This window comes from Camelus ferus, chromosome 9 (assembly GCF_009834535.1).
Source record: "Camelus ferus isolate YT-003-E chromosome 9, BCGSAC_Cfer_1.0, whole genome shotgun sequence".
NCBI lineage: Eukaryota > Metazoa > Chordata > Mammalia > Artiodactyla > Camelidae > Camelus > Camelus ferus.
Genome location: NC_045704.1, coordinates 76130118 through 76143437, shown reverse-complemented (window position 1 = coordinate 76143437; position 13320 = coordinate 76130118). Strand labels below are relative to the sequence as shown.

The window sequence follows — 13320 nt, the reverse complement described above, 5'->3', positions numbered from 1 at the left end:
TGGCTGTCATTATTATTACTTTCCCTCTCACAAAGGCTAATTCCTTCACATTCCACTTAGACAAGAAGGTGGACGTGTCTCCTTGTCATATCAAATTACAACACCGCTTCTGCGAAACTAAATGGCACTCTCAGGTTTCATCTGCAGACTGCTTCCATGGCAAAATAATCAGCTCCTCAACTCTGGTTTATTTTGTGTTTAAGAAAATAAATGGCATCACTGGGAGTCAGCTCGTCAGGCATTTGTCTGTCATCCTGCACTGGGGACTTAGAGGCACGGGGGGGTGGGGGGGGCGAAAGAATCGATCCTCCAACACTGTCCTTGGGCTTTTCTCCTGTAATTGCGATTGGATGGTTTTTTTGTTTTGTTTTGTTTTGTTTTGTTTCCTTTTTCATGAACTGAGAGCTTTCCATCATACCTGCAGGATGCATGAGCTGGGTCTCAAACAATGAATTTACACTTCAGACATCGATGCTCAGTTACTGGCTGACTCCTGAGAAATGTGAGACGAACACTGGAGAATGGCTTCGGCCTCCCTAGAGGGGGCTTTCTCCTACCTAGTCAGCTACTGCTTCTGCTCCCTCTTTCCCGTTAATGCAGCTGAATCCTAAAACTGGCAACAGGTTTGGGGGACTCAGGGTAATTGAGATGGGGCAGGAGAAAGGAGAGAAGGTACATTATCTGAGGAACAGAACTGTTTTAAATATACATCCAAGGCATCAGTGATAATGAAAATGTTTCTGCACTTCTGTCTCGAATTTCAATTCCCTGTTCCTGATCCCAGCGTCTGTGGCACTATTTATAGTATCCCCTTCAAAATGAGCCAAAGGGGGGGAAATAAGTTTCTGTTCCAGGTGGAATAAATCACCAAATTTATTATTATTTAAACTTTCTTAAGCATACCAGAGAGCCAAATGCATAGCTCTGAAAACTGGCAAAGGCTTTTTACGGAGGGCTATAAATATTGTGGAATCTGTCAGGGTTTATAAATTCTAAATACATGGAAATGCACATTTTACTGGAAAGGGTCAGATTTACACAAATCACACCTTCATTTGAAATTTACTGAAAGAAAATATGGTCACTTCAAAATCTGTCAGCATGTAGCCATCTGCACAATCATTAGCTTGGATGCTACCACCTTTCTCCTGACAAAAGTGTCTTCGTATGAGGTCAAGGGTATGGAAATACAAGAAATCAACTCTGTGGGATACTCCAAAGTGAGTTGTCAGACATTTGTATTAAGTCCTTGTTGAAAGACAGCATTTCTTTGACTTCTACATAAATACACAGAGCTTCTCAGACAGGGACAGGGTGCTGAGACAAAGAAGGAGGCATAGTCGGCGGATTCTGGGTATGGGTCGATGCTAGCAAACCTGTCTTAGAAAATATGCTTGAAGATATCTATTCTCAAAGCATTCATTCCTATATGTGATGAAGGGTGTTGACAATAACCAGCATTTATTTAGCACTTACCACAGGTCAGTTCCTTTACATAAACTATCCTGGGCAATCCTTTTCATCCCTTCCTTACAGAAGAGGAGGTGAGGCATAGAGGGGTGGGTGTTAAGTAGCTTGCCCAAGGTCAGATAACAGAGTCAGTAAGAGGCGGAGTCAGAACCTGCTTCTCTGGCACCTGATCTGGCCCATTCAACTCCCAAGTCTATGGAGTTCCCTATGATGCAGCCCAGTCTTAGCAACAAGAGTGGGTAGAAAGGAAGGACCCAAGACCAGATGAGTTTGGAAAACACAGTCCAAGGTCTTCTTGCCTTGGAGAGCTCTAATGAGCCTTATCTCACATCTGAGATGCCTTGAATTAACAGCCCTCCTTAGCTTCATGTACTACCTAGTTTCAGAAACTTATTTGACCACTGAACCCCTTTTGGTTTAGTAACCCCTATTTATCTACCATACAAGTAGAGTCCTGGAGAGCATCCTTCTAGATCCCCTGCTTTGTGTGACTCTTAGAATTGTAAACATGTGAGTGCCAAACAGCAGGGCACAACCCATAGTTTTAGTCCTTTAATGAAGACATGGCCACGTTCAGCACTCAATCTCTGCTTTTGTTCCAGAGGGATACCCTTCCACTTGGGCTGAGAGGACAGCCAGCCCACAACAAATGCTTATACTTAAACCAAATTGTCAGCCATCAAAATGCATGCCAGGAAAAGGGGAAATTTTCATTTCTTTGCACCAATCTGGTGCTTTAGGCACCTGAAAAATGAGAGAAAAGCTTCATGTATTTGATAATTGTTTACTGATTGCCTACTATATTACTATATTTAAGGCACTTGTCTTGGCTCTCAAGATACAACAGTAAACAAATCCAAGTCCTTGCTTTTAGCAGAGTCTCCATCTTAGTTCGGGAAGATGTACTAAAGAAACAGATATATAATGACTTATAATCTTACATAATCTTAAATTCTATATGGAAAAATAAAACCAATTAAAGGGGAGAATGGTATTGGAGACAGGATACGGATTGTAATTTTATATTGAGAGGTCGGAGAAAGTCTCTCCTTGATAACATGACATTTGAGCAGATTAAGAACAATTCCCAATTTACACAGGAGATAATCAGAGGTTGACCAAAATGGCAGTTTCATCCTTCATCTGACTCTACTCCTAGTGATAATTTCAGCAGCATAACCATTTATTGAAATTGATGGATAAACAAATCTTTTCAAATGAGAATCTATAGCAAATGATTGTAGACACAAACCAAACAAACAAACAAACAAACTAAACTTGAACTGTTCTTGTTTCATAGCATCCATGCTCTTTTAGGAGATTCATGATTTGATGGCCATATAACTTACTGAGAGATAATGACATTGAGAGAAAATTAGCAGAGAAAAAAAAAATTCTTTCTGGTCCACTGAGAAGGAACCCTGCATGTTAGGTGAGAAAGACAAAGAAAAGCAAAAGAAGCAAGCCAAAGAAGCTGAAAATCTTACCATTCTAGAAACTCAGGAGGGGAGATTACATGCTAAAATACTTAGTGTAAGTATTTCACGTGGGTGTGATCTATAGTACTGTTGTTAAAGAGAATTATCAGTATGAAAACAATTGCTCTTAAAGGGATTAGATTAATTAAAATTTCAACTACTTCTACCACATCCTAATCCTCTCTAATACCATCAACAATAAAATTCATATAAGAAAAATAACCTCTCCCTACTTGTGAAAGCAAAGAACGCTTCTTGCTGCTGAATCTGACAGAAAAAGGCATTAGCAAGTGTAAGTAATTATTTTGTGGCCAGCAGGCAGCCTTAAATAGATCTTAATTTAAGTCCTACAAGCAACAGACCTTTAGCTGATTGTCTATGGACAAAGCAGAAAATGTTTATGATTGTGCTGATACTATTTACACCATTAAGAGATGCCTAAATAATTAAACAGATATTGCTGCTAAATACATTTATAATAATTAGAAGAAGATTGGGATGCCTAATTTTATTTAAAAATAATGTTAATATTTTACCTCTGGGAGAATTGAAGTTAGTTATTAATTAGCACTTTGTAGCCAAAGTGGAATGTTGTTATTCTTCTTTTAATGTGCTTTCAGAACTTAGAGAGATAATTAAAATTTTAGACGTGATTTTATTGATTCTATTGATGGAAGAGCCTTCCTTATGGTGATACTTTGAAAAGAACATCCTTTTCACCTAAGATCTGCTAGACCCTTCAGAGTTAAAAAAGAAAATCCTACATAAGCAGTATTTAATGTCACACTAGTGTTTCCTCCCATTTTGAACTTGCCTTTCCAAGCTTCACCCATTGGCAAACTATTGGGAATGACAGTTGGAGCTGCAGGGAATTCTCACAGGAGATTTGTTACTGAGCTGTAAACTACATGCCAAGCAGACATGTACTTACAAGCGGCTGTGAGAAGCATTTGGGTTAACACTTCCACAGATTGTGAAAAACACTGAGACAGAGCTGCCTCGCACCCATCTGCATCTGGCTCGTCCTTGCTTGTTTCATCGGTAAGTGACAGTAAAGAAAGGACACGAAGGCAAGGGGACCAGAAACTGCATCCTGGGACAGCACTCCCAGCCTGCTCCCACTGTGACTTTGAAGTAGACATCGCTATGGCTTTGCCGATGCAAGGCTTTCAAAGGGATAAGAAGCTGATAGCGCAGCCCACTGCTCGTCTGAGAGAGATGACCATGAGTTCCAGGCTGTAGCTGCTAGGCGGGGCTGTCCCCTTCAGGAGATTGCTTCCTTTTCTCCTCCTTCAACACAGCTCCTTCGGAGCCAACCAAGCAGAAGAGCTCCTGGGAGCCTGGTGACTGACCTCTCAATACCAGAGGGATAACTTTGGGTTGGAGGGACTCCCACTCCCAGCTCCTTCTTAGAACTTCTTGGTCACGTCTCCTTGCCCCAAGTCCTTCTGCTTCTGGATTCTTGCTTGGCTACAATACAGGGGAAGGTCCCCTCCTTCAAGACTTTTCTGAAGAATTCAGACAACCCCAAGTGTGGAAGCCGACGTTTAATCAGTCATGCCGAGGTGCCCCCTTCAGGCCTTATGGCTTTGTTACTGACATTCGGGAGAACAGGGAGAAATCAGAACCAGAGGTAAGTACAACCCAAGACACTGGACATCCTTTCCAGAAATCTGAGAGATAAATGTCAGCGCCACCAGCACTGACAGGCCTTGCTGACCACCACTATGGGGACAGACTCTCCGTGTCCTCAGATGAGAAAGGCCCACAGGGCAGTGTGTTTCCAGCTGTCCACTGTCCCTTTGGACATAAAGGGCAGCAATCTCTTCAGATGGCAGTGCCATCTCACTTTGTAACCTGCCCTATTAACTGGCACCTTGGGTCTTAAGGTGGGGCATGTACATAATAACAGTATAGCCTGAAGATTATGGAACTGTCCCAACTGAAATATCCTGAAACTGCTGTTACAAAAGCACCTATGTATTTGTCGAGAGAATGCATCCCAAATTTTAGTTTGGGAAGTATGGCCACTCTAAGCATGACAGAGGAAAAAGAATTTTGTTTTTGTAACTCTGAAGTTAAAAACCGACTACTCCATTTTCTAAAGGAGCCCCTTGCTCATCACAAAGATGCCTCCCTGCTTGTTCCCATCTGCTCGCTGACAATACTAACCGCGTGTGGACTTTTTTTACTCAGGAATAAAGACAGGAGGGCTTAACCTTTCTACAACAAGAATGCAGGAAGCCGCATCACAGATTACGGGCCATAACAGACACGTGTGTAAACCCCCACAGAGGGTTATGGTTAGGATTTTCAAACTGGTGAAGGCCGCAGAGGTCAAGAAGACCAAGGTTCTAGGAAGGAGCCAATAAAATTCTCAGGCCACAAGCCACTAAAATGGATTCCTATACAGCAACCTAAGTCATTATTTTGCACGAACTGAAGAAGAAATATTCACAGAATCGAGTGGGTTCAAAAGTGACTACCTACATAAAAACACCACAGTGAGCTGACACTACCGTAACTGGTAGAGCAATTGCTTTTTAAATTTTGTTTTCTTAAAAAATATCATTTAAAAATCTTTGGCACAAAAAAAATTTTTTTTTTAATCTTTGGTACAGTCTTTTATCTTACAGGCTCAAAATAGGCCAGAACACAGACAGTTAAATGTTAATAACACAAAGCTGAAGTAGGGGCCATCAGCAGTTTAAGCAACTCGAAAGAAATAAAGTGAGCCAAGTACCAGGCAGGTGGGAATACTGAGTCCTGACACCACCTTGCATTGTGAGAATTAGACTGGGCATTTCTAATTCTGAAAGATCTGACTTGATTCTCAAAACTGATTCCTTTCTCCCTCACACGAGAGAGCAAGTCTAAGATCCGCTTGAAGTCCATCTTCTGAAAACCACCAGAGAGTATGGGGAGACCAAAGCAGCCTCTGTTGAAGGGATCACTTCACCATGAGAGGCACAAAGAGATCTTCCTCAAGTGACACTCAAAGGTGATTGGTTTTTGGTGAGTCTGTTCTGATTTCCCATACTCATTTCTTCCAAACTCCTCTCATCCTAGTTCCCTAGCTGTTTACTAGGTACCATTGCTATTTTCAAAACATTGTGAAAAACACAGAAATAATACATCTAAATGTTCACCATTTAGTAATGAAGGTTAGATCTACACAAGCAACAATCACATGTTTCTCAAATCGGTTCCTCATGGTCTTAGAGCATCAGGTGTCCTTGAGGGTAAACAGAGTCACTAACAACCCTGTGCAACTTCCTGGGGTTTCACCTCTTGGTACATAATTAAATATATTTTTATATTAAAAACAAATAAACATTTTATGGAGTAAAATGCAAAAAAAAAAAAAAAACAACACTGTGGAACATTTTTAGAAGAAAAAAACCCCACAGAGACATTTCATGCTGGGGGCAGATTTGGAGGTAGGTGTCAAAACCCCCTGAACAAGAGTGTGAAGGAGGAGGAGTCTGGGGGGCTCGACTGGGTGGTAACTTACTCCTTTCCACCACCTTTCCTGCATATGACACTTCGTCCAAACCATCCAGGAGTGGCTGCAGCACCACTGGCCTTATCAAGACTGAGAACTGTAAATTAAACTGCCCCAGCATCAAATTCCAGCCTGAAAATATTTGCTGCTCTCCACCCCTATGGTAATCCAGGAGGCATTCTCCATACACCAAAATCTCCGTATTAAAAAAAAAAAGTAGATTTGTCATCCTCCTTCCCTCAAGTCATAATATGTACTATGTATTGCAACAGTATGTAAATTTGAAGGTGCATAAGAAACACCTGGTGAGTCCAGTCCCCACCCATCAGGAATTCTGCTTCAATAGACCGAATTAGACCCAGGAGCCTAATTTCACAAGTACTCTAGCTGATTCTGACGCAGATACCCTCTAGGCCACACTCTGATAAACACTGGTGTATTATTTATTAAGAACTGAGGCTCTGGGTTAGATCTGCCTACGTTTGAACTCCAGCTCTACCTCTAAGCTATTATGCAATTTTGGACAAAATACAGGAGTTTTTGAGCCTTGATTTCTGCTTCTTTAAATTCAATATACTAATATGTACTCCATGATGTTAATTTGAGATAAAATTACATCATGTATGCTAAGTGTTTGGCATCTCCTTGGCATGCAGTGAGAGTGCTCAATAATTAGTAATTAGTAATTAAACATGCTCCTCCCTCCTGTATTCTTGACTCTGAGAATGACACCAAATTCTTCCATGTCCCATGCAAGAAACCTGGGAGTCACTTTCTATTTTTTTCATTTTCTTCAATCTGTTCACCAACCAAGTTCTCTAGATGCAACCCATCACCACAGCTTTGTTCACACTGCCAATGCTTTCTTTAGTTATTTAACATTTTAAATATTTTTAAAAATATTTTTCCTGAACTACTGTAATAGTGTCTTAAATGTTATCTCTCCATATTTCATTGTCCGCTTTTAAACTATTCTCTACATAGCTGCTACAGTAATCTTTCTAGAATCCAAGTCTAACTCTATCACACCCCTTCTTAGAGCTCTTTAATGGATTTCCCATTACCTTCATGAGTACAATTCAAATTCCTTAGCATAGCTTTGTAAGATCCTTCAAGATCTGGCCCCTGTATTTTTAATTTTTTTATTCACTCATGTTCACTCCTTATGAGCCAGTTATACCAACTTATGAGTGTATTTGTATATACAGTGGCCCATGTGCATTATTACTCACATATTAAATTCAAATTATTTATTTTTATGTCTCTTCCAGTAGAGTTCTTTGAGAAGAATTGGCATGTAACAAGTGTGCAACAAAAATTTATGGGTCTACAGAAGGAAAAGCAGAAAGACTGAAAGACAGGAAGGAAATAGGCTAAATTAAGTAGATTTAAAGTATGAATTAAGGTGGGAAGGATTTGCCCATAGGTTGGTGATTGGGGATCAAACAGATAACCAACCTTAAAGAACTTCCTAGCTCCCTAAGTTTTAGATGGAATTTGTTTGATGTAATTCACTGCATAAAAAAACAAAAACAATGAGTCCAGCTCCAAGTGCAGAGTGCCTATGTGTGTGATTGATACATTTCCAGGGACTTCTGGTGAGGCTGGAGGACAAAGACAAATGGCATGAGCTGCAGTTATGTCCCAATTCTTTCCTGGTGTTCATCTGATCTTCATTTTTCTCCACAGTCACAGTGGTATTTCTTTTAGTGGCTTTAGATCTGAAGATCTCTTTTCCTCATCCCACCTTGCCTTACTTATCCAACCCACAGCATCCTTCTGAGTTTACAGAAGTAGCTGAATACCGAAAGTTTGATTTATTCTTGGACAATATGGAGAACTAAATAAAACTGAGGGAAGAAGAAGCAAATGAGGTGGCTGTAATTTTAAAATGCCCAGGAATGGCAGTGCCTCAGTAGTGCAAATCCTTGAAAAAGTGTTAAGATGTGTAAGGTGGGAATGGGTGGAGAACAAGAAAGCACACGTACTTTTTTGAAGAAGAGGGAAGTGGTCTTTATTTATTGCGCTACAGCTAAAATGGCTCTCCTAATTACAGAGATTCTGGACTTTCTACCTGGGTCCAGAGGCTGATTCATCAAGGAACTAATGAAGCTTAAACCTCAGGGCCACTCAGTTATACAAGCTGCTTCTCACGCCTGGTACTAATTCTGTGTGTGTGTGCTTGCGTTTCTCTTTTTAAAAGAGGGCCCCAGAACTGCGTAGGCTCTAGGATCTTAAAACCTGGTCTTGCCACTGTCTGGGACACAGGTAGTACATTTTAGGGCCTGCTGAACTAAAACTATTCTTCCTTCTTCATTTCTATTCTTTCTTTTCATTTCCCTTTCCCCCTCCAAATGTTCTATTCTCAGCATTTCTAACCTTGAAATGCATTTTCTCTAAATATAATTTTCTTGCCCAAGTTTAAACCATATATATATATATACTTGCTTCATATTATATCTAAATATAAAATATTGATATAATATACCAATGTTGATTATATTTATAGTATACCAATATTTCATTAAAATGTGAATGTATTTTATTCAGATCAACAGATACGTAAGTCCCTTGGTGTATTACCAACAATAAATATAATCTTCATTTATTTGCAAGGCTGGAGTGGCTGTTAGTTTACTAGATCCACCATCAGCAACCAAAGCAAATTAAATGACAAAAAATATTAAGCAACTATCATATGCTAAGCATTATGTTAGATTAGTTTATAATAAGGTTGATTCTTCCTTTTCAGCTATAATGTAGCAGCAAGACAAAATTGGATAGATGTATTACTTTGAAAGTAAGAACATTTATTATACAGGGCTATTTTGAGTAGGTTAAATAGAAATTAATTGTCTAATTCACAGAACATTTATGCAACATTTATTGTTAAAAAGAGGTATAAAAGAAAGTCATTATGAAAGCTTTAGAGAAGGCACAGTTGGCTTTCAAAGATGTCTCAGTTTTGCACAGGTGAAGAAGACATGTTCTTTTTGGAATGGAGAAGGGATCAATGATCATTGAACACCTTTTGTGGTTAGGAATTGTGAGAGGGGCTTTATATTTGTCATCTCATCCTAACAATTCCCTATGATGCAAGTATTATTCTAATTTTACAGATGAAGAAACTAAGATTCAGATGTGTCATGGAACCTATTCAAGCTAATATCTGTAAATATGAAAATGAACCCAATGTTTGATAGGCCAGGGCATGGTCTGTGAGCTAGTGGGAGATACATTTAAATATACAACGTGAAATTGATTTTAGAGAGCAATGAAAGCTGGGTAGAAGTGTGCAGGTTTGATTAACTGGAAAACAGAAAGCCATTGGTGGTTTTCACAGCAGGTGTCCCACACACAGCTTTCTTTGCTGGTTTTCCTGATTCCTTCCTAGAGAAAACAAAAGGATCAAGTTGAGCCCAATATTAGGACTAATCTCATTCAAGTCATGAAGAAGAATTAAAAAGTAAGATTCACCCATAAAAATTTCTAGGAGTGGGCATACAAATAATCCTAGACATATCTTATTCTTCTTTACATCCAGCAAAATCCCTGGTACACAGCAGATACTCAATAAATGATGAGCAGACAAATGAATAAAGAAAAGTAAGTTTTCTGTAAATAGCTTTTCCATTTAATAAGAAAATAAAAATTCTCAAAAATTAAAGAAGCAAGTCTCTGTCTTCTAATGTCTTCAACTCTCTACATGCTGCATGATTGCTTCTAGAACATCAGGCAGAGAAGACTTTTTATTTAGAGAGACTGCCTAAATCTCAAACATTAGTTCATACTTCACTTCCAAACCAAGAGATCTCATTGTGAAGCCAGAAGGGTCCAGAACTGACCTACAGTTAGGTGAGTCTATTTCCACTGAAGTCTAGGACAGGGACTGAGACATCCTGAGGGACAGTGGAATGTCATGGTAACTGCAGTGCAGGATATGATGGAAGGGGAAATAGATGAGGTAGGGAAGCAAGCTAGGAGGTAGCTTTAATAATCTAGGTGTGAGAACAGGGAGTTGGACTAAAGTAAGTAGAAAGATGATGAAAGAGTCAGCAGGAATTAGACTGATTGGAAGTGGAGAAGAAAGGAGAAGAAAGAATCAACGGTGACACCAAAGTTTAATGCCTGGAAGAGAGTAAAACTGTTGGTAATGAGGTCTCAGTCTGCAACTAGTGTAAGATTGAGACTCTATTGTTGCCTATCCCAGCAGAGTTTGCAAAATGTTAGGTTGGTAGCCAGTGTAACTGAAAATCAAGAAAATGCCATAAAGATTTAATTCACAATGTACAACAAAATGTTTTCAGGTTCTCCATCTTCATTTCTCTCCAAATGTCTCACATGTCATAATTACTGATCTCCAAATCCTTCCTACTTCACTCCAAGCTCCCATTAACTTGGTCTCAAACTTGGCTTGCCTAGGCTTCCTTCTCTCTCTTAGTTTCTCCCCATTCCTCTCTTTATCTCCTTTTAGTCACTACCTGCCTATTTCATTACAAACCCAGCTGGGCTCTCTGGGTTCTTCAAACATCCTCCTTACACATTACTCTAGTTTAAAAAACAAAGGCCCAAGAGCCTGGAGGTCAAAACAGAATCCTTAGGAGCCAAGAAGTTGTGATGAAAATCCTTAAGAAGCTGAGTGGACCCAGTCATGTTTTCAACAAGAAACTAGAGCTGGGAACTGCAACCCAAGAACAAACAAGGTATGCTACCCTCCCCAAAGGAGTCACAGAAGAGGGGAGGCCAACACCAAAGGAAGTGGGATGAACCTGAGTGGAAGTATGAACAGGGCTAAGTGTTAGGCAGTAAACAGAAACCAGTGAAAATAGGAGCAGGTTAGGAATATGTTAAAGATAAGTCTTGTGAGCTGCATACCAGTGATGACTGGGGGTATCAGTGTGGGACAAAGATGGAACCATTATTTTCAAGCCTGGATGGCTGGAACAAATGGTTATTCTATCAAGGACTCTCAGTCCTCTCCTGTGGTGAAGAAGAGCACAGAACTATCTTTCTCAGGATTTACCTCCCAACTTCTTTATGTCTCTGTTTTCTCTTCTATGTAGTGGGAATAATAATGATACACTTTCATGGTATTTTTGTGAGGATTAAACGAGCTAATATGTAAAAAAAAAAAAAAAGAAAAAAAAAGCTTAATATGGTGCCTGGCACATAGTAAGACCTCAGTAAATGTTAGCAATTACTATTATCATGATCACTGTCATCACTATCATTGCTATTCCTGTCTGTGGCCTTTCCAACTAGTCCTCTCATAAAAGCCTCCTTTACAGAGTCCAGTGTTTCCACCAAATAGTTCAATACTCATTCTTCAAAGTGGACTAATAAAATGGAGGTGTGAAGTTAATCTCTTCATTGAATACATAGAACACGTCAATCTCTTGGGAATCCAAATGCAAAAGCACTCCTATTATTTATGATGTAACTATACAAGTTCTCAGGGTGCCCTTTGTGGACAAATATAAAACATCCCCAGATGGCTCTTACTGAACACCCTATTTATCTCTCAGGATCAAATCTGTTATAGTAGCTATGGCCAATCTAGGAAAAAAACCCCACAATCCTCCCACCCTGCCAGCCAACTCAGAATTCAGTGTAATTAAAATCCAGATGGGAAGAGATCAAACCTGAGACTGAAATCATACTTCTGAATTTATGAGCAAAGTGAACTCAGAGAAATTATCTAACTTTTCTGGTCATCTGTATGCTCAAGTATATAACAGAGACTATATCTCCCTCTCAGGTAAAAATTAAAGTAGCTGATATATTAAAAAAAAGAAAAGAAAAGAAAAACCACACTTAACACAAAAACTGAAATAGAGTTGGAAATTCAGATTCATTTTCTTCCACTTCCATTCTCTTTTCCTTTTAATAGTTCACACCCATGTTTTCCAATATGGTAACCACAAGCTACATGTGGTTATTAGACACTTGAAATGGAGCCAGTCTGAAATGAGTGTGATGTAAGTATAAATTATATGTTATTTTTCAAAGATTTGATACAAAGAGAGAAGAATGTAAATACCTCATCAGTAACTTTATATTGATACCTGTTGAAATGATAATATTATGGATATACTAGGTAGATAGAAGATATTAAAGTTACTTTAACCTATTTCTTTTTATCTTTGTTAAATTGAAAATTACTTATATGGGTATCTTATATTTCTCTTGGGCAATACTAGTTTAAACAATCAACCAGATGTGATTAAGGAAACAACTGTCTAGCAAGTGAACATTCATGGTGGTTCTTCCACATTTTGTAAATTCGATTGAAATGACCTTCACCATCCACACCAATAGGCACTTGACGTTCTTGATGTGTTTGCTTTGGGCAGGAGTCTAGGAAAGGGGATAAGCATATATACATGCACACACATACACATACACACACACACAAAGCAATAATAACGATGATAGTGATGATAAAAAAAAGGCATGGAAAACATAGCCTGACTAGCTGGTGAAAACAAAGTTTTAAGATGAGAAACTAGAGTGATAAGGAGTCTTTGAAGAATTGTCTGAGCTTTGTGCTTTTCATGGTTGGGAAGGCCAAAGGGAGAAGAGCCACAAGGACCAAAGAGCTCCCCCAAAATTACATGAAAAGAATATGAATTGGATGGTCAAAAACAAACTGCAACAAGGATGCATTTACATGCCTCCAGAAAGGTAATCAGAATATTCCGTCAACCACAATATTAATAAGTTATTCCAGAATCTAGGGGTAGAAGAGGAAGTTACTCGTACTGGAGGAACCTCTTCGGGATCAAACATGTAGGGAATTAACTCCCTTAGAAGAAGGAAGAGTCCATATATTTGGTCATAAATGTGAATACATCATTCAGTCTGACC

At 39.1% G+C, this 13320-nt stretch overlaps 1 protein-coding gene across 4 annotated transcripts in view; it reads right to left on the bottom strand.

The window, feature by feature from the left end:
* Positions 1-13320, bottom strand: part of NTNG1 (netrin G1) — a 300210-nt gene that overhangs the window by 139336 nt on the left and 147554 nt on the right. The gene's annotated exons all lie outside the window — the stretch shown is intronic.